Below are 18,845 nucleotides of genomic sequence, written 5' to 3' on the forward strand. Positions count from 1 at the left end.
AAGATTTCCTCCAGTCTTTAGTTTTGGACAAGTACTGTATCAAACATATCCTAACATCAAGACAATGAAAAGACTCTTCCTCCTCTGTAGCTGGTGTCTCATAAAAAAGGTTGGTAGGATAATCTCCTCAGACCTGTAAAACCTAGAAGCTACCTTAAGGAATGCAGGATCAGGTTGGATGATTACCTTATCCTCTAATATGCTAGTATAAGGAGGATTGATAGAAATGCACTAGAGTTCACTAATCCTACGAGCCAACGTTAAAGCTACTAAGAGGCATAGCTTAAATGACAAACATCTGATAGAAATCTCTTCAATAGGTTCAAAGGGAGGTTTCGTTAAAGCCTTTAGAACCAAATTTAAATCCCAGGGAGCTACCCTGGGAGAAAAATTCAGGGAAGATCTGGAAAATCTAGAAACCCATGGATTTGAAGACACATTCTCATCAAACAGAGATGAGAGCGCCAAAACCTGAACTTTCAAGGTACTAGGTGACATACCTAACTGCAAACCCTTCTGAAGAAATTCCAAAATTTGGCAAACCAGAGCTGGGGGAAGGGATGTTCCCAAAATCTAAACCTGCAAAACTCAGGAACCTTTTCCAGACCCTGGCATAAATAGAAATTGTAACTTTCTTTCTACATTTTAAAAGGGCATTAACTAGATCTGAAGAAAAAACCCTATTGGTCAGCAGGACCCTTTCAAATTCCACGCAGTCAGATGGAGGCCCTTTATCTGGGGATGAAAAAACGTCCCGAGACAGAAGGTCGCAGATTCCGGAAGGAACCACTGGTCCGTTACAGACAACTTTCTTAACCAGGTGAACCACGTCCTTCTGAGCCAAAAGGGAGCCATCAAAATATCTCTCGCACGATCCTCCCTTATGTTTTGCAAAACTCTGGAAATTAAAAGGGAAAAGGAGGGAACGCATAAGCCAGAGGGAAATTCCAACACTGGAGGAAGGCATCCTGTCCACAGGGGAATCCCTCTGGAGAAAGGGAACAGAATTTCTTCACCTTCTTGTTCTAATTTGTGGCAAAAAGGTCTATTGAAGGGGTCCCCCAACTGTCTAATCTTCTTGAAAACCTTTGGGCTTAGACTCCACTCTCCTTGGGCAGTCAAATGACGACTTAGAAAATCTGCCTGAACATTTTCTGTCCCCTTGATGTGAACCGCCAAAATGGATCTGCAAGTCTGTTTGGCTAACTGGAGAATCTTACTCGCCATTAACATCAAACTCCTGTTCCTGGTACCTCCCTGGAACACACACACACTTTCCATGCTGTCAGCAAGTCCCACTGCAGAACCCTGGAATGAAACTGGGCCCATCCAACAGCAGGGATACAAGATGTCAGGCTTACCAGAATCGACATACCTCTCCTTAAAGATATCTTTGGGTTTTTGGCCAAGTCCTGTATCTTTCCTCTTAATTTCACAATCTTCTTCTCAATCAAAAAAAACACTTCTGTACTTCTGAATCCAGGCGTAACCACAAAAAATGTTGACTGTGGGTTCTGGTCTTGATTTTTCACTGTTCAAAATCCATCCCATCCTCTCCAGAATCTGTACTGCTTTTCTGCAGGACTCATGTTTCTCCTACTATCAAAATATTGTCTAGATAAGGGATAAAAAGAATGTTCTCTCGGATAGGAGCCCCCATTTCTGATATCAACTTTGTGAACACCCTCGGTGCCATTGAAAGTCTAAGAGGAAGGGCCTGAAACTGTAGATGTCTGATGACTCCCCCTAACATTACCACTACTCTGATAAGCCAGATAAATAGGGAGATGAAAATAGGCATCTTTTAAGTCCAGTACTGCTATGAAGCAATTGGGGGAAGAGCAGATTTTATAGCTGATCCAATAGTCTCCATTTTTTTAAAAAATTTACGAGCAAGAAACTATTTAGCCTTTTTAAATTTATAATTGCTCTGAAATAACCATCTGGTTTTCTCACCAGAAAGAACGGAATAAAAACCTTCTCCCTCCTGTCCACTTGGAACAGGTATCAGAACTTTCTTTCTTAAAAACTCTAGAACCTGCCATTCTATAGAGTCACTTCCCCCTCCAGTAGTCTTTGCCACCACAAACCTAACTGGAGGAGGAGAACAAAACTCTAGATTTAACCCCTGACCTATGGTGTCTAATATCCAAGAACTCCTGGAAACCTGTTGCCATGCAGGAAAAACATTTTTTGCCAACTTCTTTGTTTCACCCAAGGATTGACTGAAGAAAATACCTTTTCCGCCTCTCCTTTGTGACCTAAACTTAAAATTCCTTGTCTTTTTTTATCTCCTTCTCTACTACCTCGTAAGGAACGAAAGGGACAAAAGGAATGGTCAAATCTACCTCTAGAAGAAAAAGCTTGAACTGGAAATTTATTTTTTATCTGCTGCTTTCTCTAAAAGCGTATCTAACGCAGAACCGAAAAGATACTCTTCCTCACAGGGAACGGCACATAACCTCTTCTCTGAAAGTAAATCTCCACTCCAGCCCTTTAGCCATAAAGTCCTACGAGCAGAATTAGCAAGGGCAAAAAAAAATAAAAAATCTAGCCACTAGCCTAATAGAATCTGCCGAAGCATCCACTCAAAAAACCTGCTGCTTTTTTTTAAATGGTAGGAAGCCCTGCCAAGCTTTCTTCCCTAGGGTATTTGTTTTTATTCTGGTGCTCTAGTTCTGAAAGCCAAACAATTAAGGAACGGGCAGTACATGTGGAGGGGTAGGCAACCTCTGGCACTGCAGCTGTTGTGAAACTACAACTCCTAGCATGCAAACTTGCTCACATAGAAATGAATGGAGCATGCTGGGAATTGTAGTTTCACAACAGCTGGAGGGCCAAAGGCTGCTGATCCCTGGTCTAAAGGAATGTAGCTTCCCAGGAACCTTTTAAGAATCAATCCGCTTTTTTAACCAAGGGGACTCTAATAGAATCCATGCCTTCAAAAAGGGAAGACAACCTTTTAGTCACTTTAGAAAAAGCTACGTCTATTTTAGGCACTTTATTCCAAGAGGCACAATCCTCTTCCGAAAAGGGGTATTTCCTTTTAAAATTTTTAGAAATATAAACCCTCTTATTGGGCCTATTCCACTCCCCCTTAATTAACGTTGTTACATTTTTATGGACTGGAAAACATCTGATGGCTAATTTCAAGACCACCAAACATCATATCCTGCACAGATTTCGGCTCTTTTGAATCCTCGAAACCCCATTACCGATTTTACCATTTTCAATAAACGATCAACATCCTCTACTGGAAAAAAAAGGGTCTTCTCATTTCTTTTTCATCTTCTCCAAAAGAAGAAGATGAGACCTCAAAACAGGGGTTTTCAAAGGACAGAAAAATCTTCTTCCGATTCCGAGCCTGAGGAGCACAAAATCTCTAACAGTTGAACTCGTCTAACATCTGTTCCCTGTGTACTCCAGACTTTATGGCGTAGGGAGTTAAAGAGGACCTTTCACTCGTATACAAACTAAAAACTAACTATCTGTGGGCAGTGCGGCGCCCAGGGGTCCCCCTGCACTTACTAGTATGCCTGGGCGCTGCTCCGTTCGCCCGGTATAGGCTCCGGTGTCTCAGCTCCGTCTGTTGTACTGGACTGATTTTTTGTAGGAGGCATGTCCCTTGCTGCAGCACTGGCCAATCGCAGCGCACAGCTCATAGCCAGTCTATGAGCTGTGTGCTGCGATTGGCCAGCACTGCAGCAAGGGACACGCCTCCTACAAAAACAAAAAATAATAAAAAAAATAATAATAAAAATGAGTCCAATACAACAGACGGAGCTTGACCAGTCCATTCACACGTCCGCGTGTGTTTATTTTTTTCGGGAACGGAATTGCGGACCCGGAAGTGCGGATCCGCAATTCCGGATCCATGCAGCACATCGTGCGGCTGCATAGAAATGAATGGGTCCGCAATTCTGGACGTGTGAATAGATCCTTAAAGTGTAACAGTCATTCTTTGATTTTTGTAATGTGTAGGGGCAGTGATACTGATAATTTTTGTAATATACTGTAAGGGATCGCACTCTCTCAGGTGGTTACAGTCAGGGGGGTAAACGCAGACCATGCAACTGCTTTGGGGCCCAGGGCAAGAGGGGGCCCAGTCTTAGTTGGGATTATCGCCTCTTCTACTGGAGGTGAAAACTTTGTCAGGACTCTACCCTCTAAAAAGGAACAACTTTTAGCAAATGAAGCAGTGGAAAAATGGCCCAAGGGTCATTGAAAAGGGTTAAGGCAGAAACCCTTCTGCCATGTGTCGGGGGCCTGGTTATATCCTTGCTATGTGGTCCTTACTTCTCTATTTACACCACTGGTTGCAGTCAGACTTCTTCACAGACAACAGGATTTAATGTCCAAACTGGTGCTTTATTTGGGCACTTCAGCATCCACACAAACACAAACATCAAAACAAACACCTGCCTTCTAGGCACTTCCTAATACACAGTAGTTTTCCCTGACTCCCCTCTAAGCACAACTTGTACACAGGGTCTGAGGCTCCAAGCCTTAAAAAGGAACCTGTCATCAACTTTAATTTATGCTGCCCTCTGTGAGGTCAGCATAAATTAGTGACAGCAATGCTGATTCCAGCGGTGTGTCACTCATGAGCTAAAAGTAAGTGGTTGCAGAGAACCAGCATCATAATCATTACAGCCCAGGCCTTGAAAAGAGTCAAATCTACCTGAGAAGAGTCATGGTTACTCGTAATCTCCTGTTCTCCCACCCATCTGCTGATGATTGGCAGTTCTCTCCTAGAGAGAAAGGGAGAAAACTAGGTAGAAGCATCAGTCATCAGCAGGTGGGCAGGAATTTATGAATAACCATGACTCTTCTCAGGTGGCTGTGACTTTTCCAGGCCCAGTCTGCAGTGATTGTGATGTTGGTTCTCGGCAACCAACTATTGTTAACTAATAATTGACAGACCGCTGAAATCAACTCACCTGTCTCTACTTTATACTGCTGTTAGTATAGGCAGCATAAAGATCTTTGGGCAAAATCCTCAGTATTCCCATACATGATGTAGAAGTATTTAGAGATACAATGTACTGGTATAACCTGAATTGTATGGTTGTTTTGGATAAAACCAGAAGTATAAATTTATATGACAAAATAAATTACAATAAACAAAACCATTCACTATAGAAGAAGAACAATTAAAGGTTCACTAACTTTTCATATGATTAGGCTTCACTCCTGGTTTTGGTTTACAATAACTGATCAAATAACTGAAGTGTTAACTCAGCCTAAGGGAACCTTTAAAATAATGGAAGTGGCATTTCCATCAAATGAAATGAACACCACTGAAGAGACCATGCTGACTATAATGAGAGAGAAAAGAAAGAAAGAGAAAAAGAGAGAAAAAGAAAAAGAAAAAAAAAAAAAAAAAAAAAAGAGAGAAAGACCACATGGCCACACAATAAATGAAAAAAGGAAAGATCTGCATGTACAGGACCACAACATCACAGACATGAAAGTATTGATATTAAAAGGGAATTCCAAATCTAAGAAGGACAGGAGAGTCTGGGAATACAAGCTTATGATATAATTTGACACACTCAGATCAGGAATGAATGTGTTGCATGGATTGATGTCATTTTACATCTTTAGGAACCCCTCCTGGGTTCTTTAAATTCATGGACTAGATATATCAGGGGACAACAAAACTTTCACATTCCTCATCTGTAACTGCTAGAAAAATTTACTGTTAAACCAGTCTGATAACTTCCTCTACACCTTTCTCAACTACCTCATTATTTCAGTGTCTGGGACTCTTGATACCGTGTTATACCATGCTAGTGATAGCAAAAACTTGCAATTTTGTTATTTTTCAGTTAGCCATGAAAAAGTATCAACTAGTGTTGAGCGAGCATGCTCGGCCGAACACCAGTTCTGCTTGAGCATCACTATGCTCGGTACATGGCAGAAATCGGCCGAATACCTCATGTGCTCGAGCGCGATGCTTGAGTCAGTGTATTTAAATCCAATTTAGCCTCTATTTCTGAAAAGTTTCTGCTGGGATTTGAACTCAGAACCTTCTACATTAGAAGTAAGGACTTTAACCACTCAGTTATAAAGCTGAATGATAAACTGTCAGAAAAATCTCATAGTAGTTTTTCCTGTAGTAAGTATTCCTATACAGCAGAAGTATAATTTTATATTTCACTGCAGGTTAACATGTAGCTAAATAGCATAGTGGTTAAGATTCTTGGCTCTAATGTAGAAGGTTGCGAGTGCAAATTCCGGCAGAAAGCAAATCCTAATTGTCTATCTGCTAAAGTGTGTGTGTGTGGGGGGGGGGCACACTTATGACACAACCCCACAGTATATGGCAAGATAGAATACTACTACAGTGAGGCGTATGGCGTTGTTTCACAATATCACCTGCAAGAAGTATATAAACATACGGGCAACCAGTTAGAAAAATGATCCCACACATCCTACACTAATGGATGAAGGATAGTACTCACAATACTCCCGGAGAAGCGTGTAGCAGATGTCCTGGGTTCATGGGCACTGGTGTTCACAGTGCCTTATTCACAAATGTAGGTCTCGGCAAAAACTTTTCAGAAATAGAGGCTAAATTTATTTTTAAAAAAATTATATATATTTTACACACACACACACACACACACACACACACGTTTTAGCCATAATATTGTCACAACCAGACAGCTGAGAAGCTCTGACAGAAGCCTTTCAGATCCTCCTCCTTGAGTTTTTTGTTTTGGTTTTCAGTTCCTCATCTCGTTAGCCTCTCTCAGCTGTCATATAGTTGGACTGATTGCATCCCTTTAAATTCCTCCCTATAATGCATTAGTGTGCGGTTTATACAGCTTCCTGGAGTGTGTGTGCATGCTGATCCCATTTCCCAGTCTTCTACAAGTTAAGTGTTGTACATTCATTTGTGATTTTCTGTTTGCTGGATCCCAGGTGACCCTGACTCCCTCCGTGTCTAGTGTAGGGAGCCGTGGTCGTGTCCCTTCACTATTGTAGGGTGTTCAGGTGTTATATAGTCGAGGTACGAGGATATGCGATCATCCACCATTGGGATTATCGCATAGGCTGAGCAGTAAGGGAGAGTGCCAGGTCTGATGCAGGGGTCTCCTTTTTTGTTCCTTAGTTTTGGATCCAGTGAGTCATATATTCATTTTGCATTGTCTTGTTTCCTGTACACCTTCGTGACATTTATATTTACATGTATTATACATTTTTAATATATTATAATATATTATGGCTAAAAACATCAGTAGTAGTTGCACACATTATGCATTCATATATAAATCAGAAGTATGAATATATGTGTTATTACACTTATTTTATGCCAAACAGTTTTTACAATAAAATATATAAATTTAATTTAGCCTCTATTTCTGAAACGTTTCTGCCCAAGAGGTGAACTCACAACCTTCTACATTAGAGTCAAGAACTTTAACCACTACGCTCTACAGCTACATGTTAACCTGCACTGAAATATAAAATGACACCTCTGCTATATAGGAATACTTACTACATAACAAACTACTATGAGGTTTTCCTGACAGTTTATCATTCAGCTTTATAGCCGAGTGGTTAAAGTCCTTGCCTCTAATGTAGAATGTTGAGAGTTCAAATACCGGCAGAAACTTTTCAGAAATAGAGGCCAAATTAGATTTCAATACACTGGGATTCCCTCCCTGTACGGCGATCTTCTGCATAGACCTCAATGGGACCAGACCCCCTCCCCTCTTCAGAGCAGGGGGTGCCTGGTTTAATGCTTGGTTTCTTCCACTAACTTCCATTGTGGTTGGGTGCTCTGTAGAGCACCCAATCATTGCAAAGTGTTCTACTCTTCACCAAAATTGCCACACAGGTACAGTACATCAGGAGTCCGGGAAGGTTTTAGATTGGGTCTCAGCTCTCTAGGACGTACAGTTCCCAGCCATTTATATTTACTGTTTAAAGGGGCGGGCACTGTGGAGGTCATTGTTAAAGGGGTGGGTACTGTAGAGGTCACTGTTATGGGGGAACTTTTGATATCTTTTTACGACACACAAACTTTAAATGAAATAGATGAAATATACCCGTGCGAAGCCAGTTCCTTCAGCTAGTATATGATAAAATAAAAATTTCCTTGTCGCTTTCTACTAATTTGTTGATTTTGTTTTAAAGTTTATTCTCATTATTTAGCGGGACATTGGATTTGTGTTTGGGATTGGAGACAGAAGCACTTTTGAGAGTATACACATTTCGGATTGGATTCTTGTACTTCGACATCATGGAATAGTAGTCATGGATATCTTTAAGGATCCTTCGGAAGCTACTTTTCTTCGACTATGGGCCTTTACACCATTTTAGGCTACTTTCACACTTGCGTTCGGGGCTCCGCTTGCGAGTTCCGTTTGAAGGCTCTCACAAGCGGCCCCGAACGGATACGTCCAGCCCTAATGCATTCTGAGTGGATGCGGATCTGCTCAGAATGCATCAGTATGGCTCCGTCTGTCCTCCGCTCAGCAGGCGGACACCTGAACGCTGCTTGCAGCGTTCGGGTGTCCGCCTGGCCGTGCAGAGGCAAACGGATCCGTCCAGACTTACAATGTAAGTCAATGGGGACGGATCCGTTTGAAGTTGACACAGTATGGCTCAATTTTCAAACGGATCCGTCCCCTATTGACTTTCAATGTAAAGTCAAAACGGATCCGTTTGCACTATCATGAACAATGATAGTGGTAATGCAAACGGATCCGTTCTGAACGGATCTAAGCGTTTGCATTATAGGTGCGGATCCGTCTGTGCAGACACCAGACGGATCTGCCCTGAACGCAAGTGTGAAAGTAGCCTAACATGTCTTGGATACATCATTGATGTATTTTTCTTTTTGTGTTATAGTTTGTGTATATTTTTTATTTTTCTTCATTGTGTAATTTTATAACTTTCATTTTTTGCCTGGTGCAGATCCACAAGTTTCAATCAATTCTTGGTTGATATTTTATATGCTTAAATTTTTATTATTTTATTGATATTGATATGAATTATTGGTCTATATCAGTGATGGCGAACCTATTGCACGGGTGCCAGAGGCGGCACTCAGAGCCCTCTCTGTGGGCACCCACACCCTGGAAAAAAAGTCTATGGTGTACCAATATGCCTTAGACTTTTCCTGCCATTCAGCAGCGCAGGGCGCACTATGAACAGCACAGGCAGCATACAGAATGTAAGCAGGATATTGCAAATAAATGATAAAGTACATGGAAGATATTCTATATTGGACTGTAGTATTCAAGGTAAATTGCTGTGTTGGCACTTTGCGATAAATAAGTGGGTTTATGTTGCCGTTTGGGCACTCGGTCTGTAAAAGGTTCGCCATCACTGGTCTATATAATCACAAATAGAGATATATATATATATATATATATATATATATATATATATATATATATATATATATATCTCTATCTATCTCACTTGATTAATTGGTTATCATAATCACGGAATAGGGTGTAATATATTATATATATTTATAATTTTTTCAATTATGTTTTATATTGATTGATCACGTTTTGAATCTGTTTAATCATGTTACCATTTGATTATTTAATAATGTTGAAAATTTGATTTATTTTTATGTACACTATTAGGAGATTCGATCATGGTATATTATTATACTATTAGAATTATGGTACAGTATGTTTTTATGGTGCAATTATAATTCTAGTCCTTGATTATAGTATTATATAATAATTTGGATAGGATAGTGTATGCCATATAATTGAATATCTTGTTTGTACTAATTTTCTCCCCCGTAAGTGCTTTCTTTATTACCTGTTCTGTACAGGTTTCCATGCGCTTCTGGACATTGATCGTTTCTATATATTATTTAATGTCTGTATTTACACTTCCTGTATTTGGAATGCAGCATGGAACACACTATTGTAGAGATCGTGCATGTGCACACTCATCCGTAAGATACTTCCTGTATTTGGAACACAGTATTGAACGCGTTATTGTACAGATAGCGCACGCGCGTATTCATTTGTAATGAAATCTAGATTAATTTCCTAGTGGAACGCATTGTGGTTCTACTGCCGGTTTTGACGCCATCTTGCGCAGTTCCGTTTAATACACGCCGACTCATATGGGGTTGCGCCTAATGTTGATCGAGCAATAAACGCAGCCAATAAACGTGCAGGTAAGTACTGTCCTCCACTGTAATGCTGTAGCCATGTTGGTTACTGGCATTACAGCGATTGTCAGGCCAAAAGGCGTCATCGGGTGCTATATAGCACCTGATGACAAGTGTTCGGCTCAGTGTTAGTCAGGGAGAGCTGTGCTGAAGGGAAAGATAGTGTAGGGAGTGAAATTGAATTATTAAATTAAGTTGAAAAACTTGTCAGAGACTCAAAAGTCCTTTTAAAGTACTATTATGTGTGGCAGCTTATCTATTTTTAGCGCATCCTGCGCTAAATAGCGTGCAATAGTTAGGCGGCTGAAGACAGCGACATTATCTGCACTACATCTTCTGTGTAACGTGTGTGCATCCCAAAAATCAGTGACATCCAGTGTACTTCTTCTATAGACAGTGTCCGCTGCGGACAGTGACATTAGCTGAGCTACATCTCCTGTGTAACGTTACCACATCCCAAATACCTGTGACATTCCCTGTAATTTTTTATTAGCCGCAGCCACTGGTGACATCAGCGACATTATCTGCGGTATATCTCCTGTGTGATGTTTCCACATCCCAAATACCGTTTTAATTTTTTTTGCGCATACACTTGCAAATCCTACGCTACTGTACATGTGACATACTTTCAAGCATATATAACATTTAATATGAAGAAGGCGAGCAGTAAGGGACAGGGAAGTGCCCCCAATGCCGATTGTGCACGCAAAGGCCGTGGCCCTGGGTGCGTTGAAACTCTACCTTCTGCCAGAGCACAAGAAAAACAATCATCCACGATATCTAGCTTCATGTCCCAGTTTGCAGGGTGGCGCAAGACAATGCTCTTGAAGTCAGACCAATGCAACCAGAAGGTCAGTTGGATTGCAACAGATAATGCTTCCAGTCGGTTAAGCACCACCCTGTCTTCCACCAAGTCCAGTCTCAGTAGTCAGGAGTCAACACAATCCTTACCCTTATCCTCCTTCCTCCCACTATGGAGACTCTTGCCAAACAAGTGATCCTACACTCGGATATTCCGATGAGCTCTTTTCAGTGCCATTCCTTCATTTGGGCCTCTCGACAAGCCTGCTTGAAGAGGGACATGAGATCTTGTGCTCCTATTCCCAAACTCTTAAGCATCCACAGTCACAAGAAGAGGTGTGTGGGGAACGGCAATTAGTGTTTCACGAGATGGATGATGAGACACAGTTGCCAATAAGTCAATGACAATTAGTGTCTCAAGACGTTGATGAGAATGAGACACAGTTGTCAATAACTGAGGTTGTTGTTATGTCAACAAGGCAGAAGGATAAGCAGAGTGAGGAAGTGTAAGAGGAGGTGGTGGACGATAAAATCACTGACCCAACCTGGGAAGGTGGAAAGCCGAACAAGGACAGCAGTACAGAGGGGGGAGGCATCCGCAGCACCGCAACTGGCTGGAAGAGGCAGTGGGGTGGCAAAAGGGAGAAGGCAGGCCACACCAAACAGGCCCGCAACTGTTCCCTGGAGCACACCCTTGCGGAAATCTCCCTTGCCAAGAGGTAGGTATTGCGCAGTCTGGCGCTTTTTTGAGGAAAGTGCAGACGACAAAAGAATTATAATTTGCAACCTGTGCCATACAAAAATGAGCAGGGGCATGAACATTAGAAACCTCACCACCACCAGCATGATCCAACACATGGCATCAAAGACCGAAATAAGTGGGCCGAACGCCTGGGTCCACAATCTGTGTCTGCGAGTCTTCCCCTGTTACGTGCTGGCCAATCCCCTGTTGAAGGCCCAGGCCCGGATGCCTACCGCCCTGCACCTTCGCAAGCACCATCAGCGACCACATCCACTTCAGTGTCCCAGAGCAGCGTCCAAATGTCCTTACCCCAGGAATTTGAAGGCAAATGCAAATATCCAGCCACCCACCCACAGGCCATAGCACTAAATGCTCAACTTTCCGAATTGCTGGCCCTGGAAATGTTGCCATTTATGCTTATGGACACTGAGGCCTTCCGTAGCCTGATGTCGGCGGCCGTCCCTCGTTATGCAGTCCCCAGCCATCACTATTTTTCACGGTGTGCCGTGCCCACCTTAGACCAGCATGTGTCTCGTAACATCAACCGTGCCCTGACCAACGCAGTTACTGGGAAGGTCCACTTAACGACTGACACATGGACAAGTGCTTTCGGGCAGGTAAACATTTCCCTGGCGGCACACTGTATTCTGCCACAGATGTACGTTAGAGAAAATCCCCTGATTGGTTGTGAGTGATAGCCCCTGTATAAGAAATGGTAGATAGCTGAATTTCACTAATATCTCCAGATGTAGGCACCAGTTGCATGTGATAATCCAGTGAGGAGAATACAATGGTGAAGCTTTGATAATTTATTGATTTGCTTTGCTTGGAAACAAATGCAGAGAATCAGGGTATGCTAGAGGGTATTAGAGACAGAGGTAAAAAAAAATTGCTCTCACCATCTTGAAGTCTGCAACAAAGAGGAAGGACGAAGGACCTTGCATAGGATGTGATGTCACAAAAGAGGGAGGAGAGCATTGCAATGGAAATTTACATAACACACTATAAAATGAATTATAAGAATAACCACAGGGAGGCAGCGTTACACAACATAGCAAATTATAAGATAATGCGAACACAGCAATTAGTAAAATAGAAGAATAAAGGCAGGAACAGCACACTCCCCGTCTGAAATCCTTGGATTTCACTATATATGCAACTACAAAATGGCCATGAAATGTTGGAACCTGAAAAAAAAAAAAAAAAAAAAAACACACGAAATGGTGGACTGGAACAGTCCAACGCCTTGAGTCTTCTGGTTCCCAGGAATAAAGTTCCTCAGGTAAAGAATCATTCCTCTACGGGTAAGAGGAGAACAATCTCAGATGCAGGCCTGATAAAGGATTTGGGATGGCCTTGTTTTGCGATGGTCATTCCCACCTTGCGAACTTTGCCATCTAAACTGGTGAAGACTTTTGAGATGAGTCCCATGGGCCAGGAGTTTCTCTCTACCTTCTGGTCCTTCATGAGTACAAGATCTCCTATTTGTAAGTTTGGCTTGACCTGTTGCCACGTTCTACGTGCTTGCAGAAGCGTTAAGTACTCCTTTTTCCACCTGCTCCAGAAACAGTTGGCCAGATGTTGAACATGCTTCCACTGTTTCAGATATATGTTACTAGAAGAAAACTCTACAGGTGGATTAGGAACAGATCCAAACTTCTGAGTGAGAAGAGTTGCTGGAGTGAGAATGGCCGGGGATTCTGGATCCATAGATACAGGTACAAGAGGTCTAGAGTTGACAATAGCAGATACCTCAGCCAGGAAGGTAGTCAAAGTCTCATGGGTGAGCCTTGAGAAGTTTGAGTTCATAAGCATACAGTTAGCCTTGTTTAGGCGACCACCAACTCTCAGCATGCCACGATCATCAATTACTGGTTTCAAGTTGACAATGGGGCTGCCTTTTGGTATATCTTGCTTGTCATGTATACATTTCAGTTCCATTTTAAAGGCACTCTGCTGTACGTTACATATCACAAGCAATTCACTTAGAATAATGTCTTCTGCCGTGAGAGGTTTATGGCACAGGTGCCAATTGCGACAGTCAGCGTTATGCTTCTCAGTATGAAAACAATGAACAATGTGGACTAACCTTGCAATGATGTGACTGAGTCTTGACCATCTAGAGAAGCGTTCAAAGTGTTGACAGCCCAAGCCAGCCCTCCTTTCAGACTTGGTGACGAAGGTACTAACTTCAGGCTGAATCTCTGGATCTTCATGAGGGTCCTGGAGACTGAAGACGTCTTGAGTAGGAGTTTCTTCATTCTGGTTCAGCAGAAACGCTGGACCTGTTAACCAAGAAGAAGTTAAAGAGACTCTACCAGATGCCAGTCTGGTGGCACAATCTGCGGGATTGAGATGAGATGGAACACAGTGCCACTGTTCAGGTTTAGAGGATCTTCTAACCCTTTCAATGCGGTTACTGACAAACATAGACGCGTTTTGACTGGTTGTAGATGTAACCCAGGACAACCTTACTGTCTGTGTAAAATTGAATGTCATCCAGCTCACGTTGTTGTATAAAGTCTGCAATCTCTACGGCTAGCACAGTCCCACAAAGTTCGAGTCTAGGAATGGTGTGCTCAGGTTTTGGAGCTAATTTTGCCTTTCCAAACAGAAATCCAACATGTGCTTGACTGGAATAGTCTATTACCTTTAAATAAGCAACAGCTGCGATGGCTTCAGTAGACACATCTGAGAAGATGTGGATTTCTCTCCTCCGAGTGGCTGTAAGGGATGTTGGAGTGTAGCACCTTGGTATGTGAATCCTGTCTAATGCATGCAAGCATTCCTTCCAGAACTCCCACTTTTGTTGTTTGTCAGAGGGCAGTGGAGCATCCCAGTCAGATACAGACTGAGAACTGTCTTAACAGGAATTTGCCTTGTACAGTCAAAGGTGCCACAAATACCAGGGGATCATACAGGCTGTTCGCCACTGAGAGAACTCCCCGTTTAGTAAAAGGTTTATCTGCACAGTTAACTTGAAATCCAAGGGAGTCATTTGCCAAGTCCCACCTCAGGCCCAGACTTCTCTGTACTGGTGGATTGTCTATCCCTAGATTCAAATCTCTGAATTCTGTGGCATGATCACTGGGCTGGAAGGCTTTCATTACGGCAGCACAGTTAGAGGCTCTCTTATGTAACCCTAGACAAAACTTTGAAAGCATACCTTGTGTCCTTTTGAGCAGATCTATGGCCTCCTCCGCTGGAGGGAAGGATTTGAGTGCGTCGTTCACAACAAAGTTTCTGGCATGTTCCCCAAATTCTGACTCACCATCTAAGGCAGCCCTACGTAGGCCATATGTAGCAACAGCAGGTGAAGGACTGTTACCAAACACGTGCACCTTCATGCAGCATTCAACCATTTCTTTGCTGGTGTCATTGTCTCTGTGCCAAAGAAACCTGAGGTAGTCTCTATGATCTTGCCGCACGATAAAGCAATGGAACATTTGTTCAATGTCAGCAGTAATGACTACTGGCTCCTTGCTGAATCTCATGAGCACTCCCACCATATTATTGGTCAGGTTCGGACCGGTGAGAAGGACGTCGTTCAGAGATACGCCGTTATGTTTGGCACTTGAGTCGAATACCACTCTTATTTGGTTTGGTTTCCGTGGGTGATATACCCCAAAGGATGGAAGGTACCAGCATTCTTCATGCTCTTGTAAGGGTGAAGCCGGCTCTGCATGATCATTGCGAAATATCTTTTCCATGAAGGCCACAAAATGACTTCATTTCTGGTTTATTTTTTAATGTACGTTGCAAGTAGATGAATCTGGAGAGTGCTTGTTCCCGGTTGTCAGGGCGTCTGGCTCGCCTCTTACAGCACGGAAAGGTAAAAGGTGCAACCCAGTGGTTAGATGCATCTTTGAAGAATTCATAGTCCATTATTTTAATAAACTCTTTGTCATCCATGGACAAGGCCAATTCTTTGTCGTCTGGTGTTGTACAAAACTGTTTTTCCTAAGTTGTCATAACTGGTAGGAATGATGTCTGGTGTCTTTAAGAGGTTAGAAAGCCTTTCCTTCACCTCATAATAATGAACACATGGCTTAAAATGAGATGTGCGACCATTGTTGAGCACAAAGGTTTTGAAGGAGTTCACTTGAGATGGTTTGTGGCTCTTATTTATACATACATAGCCCACGATTACCCAGCCTAAATCGAGTCTAAATCTGTTATTATTATCAGGACCGTTGCATTGTTGACGCACCTTGTGGACCCTGAGAACGTCTCTCCCAAGCAGAAGTAGGATGTCAGCATTCATGTCCATAGGGGGAATCTCACTAGCTAGATGCTTCAAGTGGGAATGATGGTATGCAGCTTCTGGAGTAGGAATTTCATCTCTTTCATCTGGTATTTGGTCGCATTCAATTTACGTTGGCAAGGGTATATGAATGTTCCCTTTAATGGAGGAGATAAGGTATCCAGTGGCTCTTCTGCCATAAGTCTCTACACGACCAGAACAAGTGTTGAGGGTATATGGTGTTGCTTCTCCTGCTATGCCGAAAATCTCAAAGAATTTAGGTTTTGCCAGAGACCTATTGCTTTGTTCATCAATAATTGCGTACATTTTGATGGCCCTTTCAGATTGCCCTTCTTGGTAGACGTTGACCAAACACACCTTTGCACAGCACTTAGAATCAGCCTCCTTGCCACATATTGCCATACAGGAAGAGGAAACAGTAGTTGTAGCTAATTCTTGAGCCGGTGGCTCCCCGCCATGAAGTGCGACGGCATTGGTCGCAGCTTGAGGTGGTGCGTGTCTGAAGGCAAGGTAGGATGCATTGCTGTAACGCGCTTGTCACTGCTGCATTCTGCACACTTGATAATAACCTTACAGTCTTTTGCCATATGATTTGATAAGGCACAACACTTATAACACACTCCAAACTCTTTGAGCATCTCTCTGCGTTCTTGCAAGATCTTTGCCCTGAGCCCACGACACTCCTTTAAAGGATGAAGTCTTTTATGGATGGGGCACATGCGGTTAGAGTCCTTTTCTTTGAAGACAGGGTATTCCTTCCTAGTAGTGCAGGTTGAAATGAGTGGAACATTGGTTTTCCTAATGGATACTGTCCCCCTTAAGTCTCTACGTTTATTTGTGGTGTTGTCATACCTTGAACATGAAGATGAAGCAGGTAGAGTGGATTCAGTGAAGTCAAAGCTGGGGTCATTCTTCTTCTGAGCTTGGTCACTGATGAATCTGGTAAAATAAGAGGAAGAGGGAAAAGACATATTGTGTTCTCTCTTGTATCTGGAGCCCTGGTCTGCCCATTTCTCTTGCATGCCATGTGGTAGTTTCGACACTATTGGACTGACTCCATGGGCGGTAACAAGGTAACTCAGTCCTGGCAGACGTGGGTCCATTTTTGCCAATTCAAGTTCTTTTAGTAGGTCGCTGAGATCCTGGAGTTTGCGATTGTCTTTGCCAGTTATCCTTGGGAAGGCTTGAAGTCTCCTGAATAAGGCACTTTCTATAGCTTCTGGACTGCCATAGGTCTGTTCAAGTCTCTCCCATGCTGCAGCGAGACCTTCCTCTGAGTGGCCAGCATGAACCACTCTTAATGTCTGTATGCGTTCTGCAGATTCTGGGCCTAACCATTTGATGAGCAAGTCAAGTTCCTCCATGGCAGTGAGGTTTAGATCACCGATTACTGCTTTAAAAGATCGATTTCCAGGCCCTGTAGTTTTTGGCACGGTCATCATACCTTGATAGACTAATGTTAATCAGCTCCCTGCGCATCATGTATCTGGCAAAGTCTGACATGTCTGATCTCCCATTCCATATTGCTGTATTGCATTGTGGTGTCTCTAGAGCATGTAGGGGCTCTGGCAGATAAGGTTGAGATTGATCAGGATGGAATGATGTGGCATAAGGATTAAGCTGCGGTTTAGTCTCTGGATGGTCAGCCCGCTTGGTGCTAGATATTACCTTATTTCTGGGGTGTGACGATTTCTGGTACTCTGTGGGTTCGCCCAGTTGGTAAGTTAGAAGTGGTGTTGGTGCATGCGATTTAACAGGAGTAGGCGATGATTGCCTTAGCACATACCTGGCAGTGCGGTCGGCTGGGTCTTACTCTTCTCCTGGGACAAAACAATCTGGGTCGGTACCTTGGCCTAATGCTTGCTCGAGGATCTTTAGTTTAACTAAGGTAGCTGCTTCTTTCCTTTCTGTCTGGAGGATCTTTAGCTCAGCCTCCATTTCTGCCATCTTAGCCTCCATTACTGCTTTCTTCTTCGTAATCTCCGCCTCCTTCTTAGCAAAGGAACTTCTTACGCTAGCTTCCTCTGCTTCTGCCCGGACTTCTATAAGCTTGTCATGCAAGGCTGACCTTCCGGAATGAGAGGTTTTGGAAGATGAAAGGGTATATTTTGTATGTTTACTTGAAGTTGATCAATGGGATCTCGCCTCCTGTAAGTGTGCGATGCGGAGTTCTGCCTTGCTCTTAGCATCTTGTACTATGGCATCCTTCTCTTCAAGGAGATTCTCTCTCACTCAGCTCCTCTGAGGCTTCGTCAAAATCAGAGTCTCCCAGGAAAGTGATGTACTTAGCAGAGAGTCGCTGATAGCGGACATAGGAGTTAGTTAAGCGATTCAACGTTGTGGTTAACTTTGTTGGGTCGTTGTTATATTGTAAAAGAGCTGCTATATAGTGTTCAGGTCTCTGCCATAAATCGTTTAAATTGTCACTGAACTCTTCTTTGGTTGCCTCAAAGTTCTCTCTAATCTTTTGTGTTAGCTTGATAACACGTTTAGATCATACTGCTTGTTCTTCAGTTAATGTGGACTCTGCTTCCTGCATATCTGAGTTTTTGGGAGCAGGGTGACTTTCTGTATGTTCAGTTACGCTGGGTTCAGACCTGAGCGTTTGGGATGTCGCGCTCTGTATGCGCGATTCTACGGGCGTCTGACATACTCGGCTCCGGAACGAGTGAACGCCTATTGTCGCGCGTTCCCGCTAAGTCTATGTACGGGAACGCGCGACAAGACGCCCCAAAGAAGCTGATGTACTTCTTGGGGCGCCGGGCGTTTTACAGTGCGATCGTACGCGCTGTAAAACGCCCAGGGGAGAACCATTCGCATAAGGAATCATTGGTTCTTGCCTGTTGAGCGTTTTACAGTGTGTAGGAGCGCGCTATAAA

The 18,845-nt window shown here is 43.0% G+C and overlaps 1 protein-coding gene across 5 annotated transcripts in view; it reads right to left on the minus strand.

Moving 5' to 3' along the window:
• Positions 1 to 18,845, minus strand: part of METTL21A (methyltransferase 21A, HSPA lysine) — a 36,594-nt gene that overhangs the window by 15,175 nt on the left and 2,574 nt on the right. Inside the window, exon 1 of one of the 5 annotated variants that reach the window (XM_044304037.1) lies at positions 13,792 to 13,988. The exons of 2 other annotated variants lie outside the window; for them this stretch is intronic. The gene's annotated coding sequence lies outside the window, so the exon portion shown is untranslated. Of the gene's footprint in view, positions 1 to 6,467; positions 6,538 to 13,791; positions 13,989 to 18,845 lie in introns of those variants that run through there. 2 more of the 5 variants (XM_044304035.1, XM_044304036.1) reach the window with 2 other exon arrangements.

Source organism: Bufo gargarizans, chromosome 8 (assembly GCF_014858855.1).
Source record: "Bufo gargarizans isolate SCDJY-AF-19 chromosome 8, ASM1485885v1, whole genome shotgun sequence".
Taxonomy (NCBI): Eukaryota; Metazoa; Chordata; class Amphibia; order Anura; family Bufonidae; genus Bufo; species Bufo gargarizans.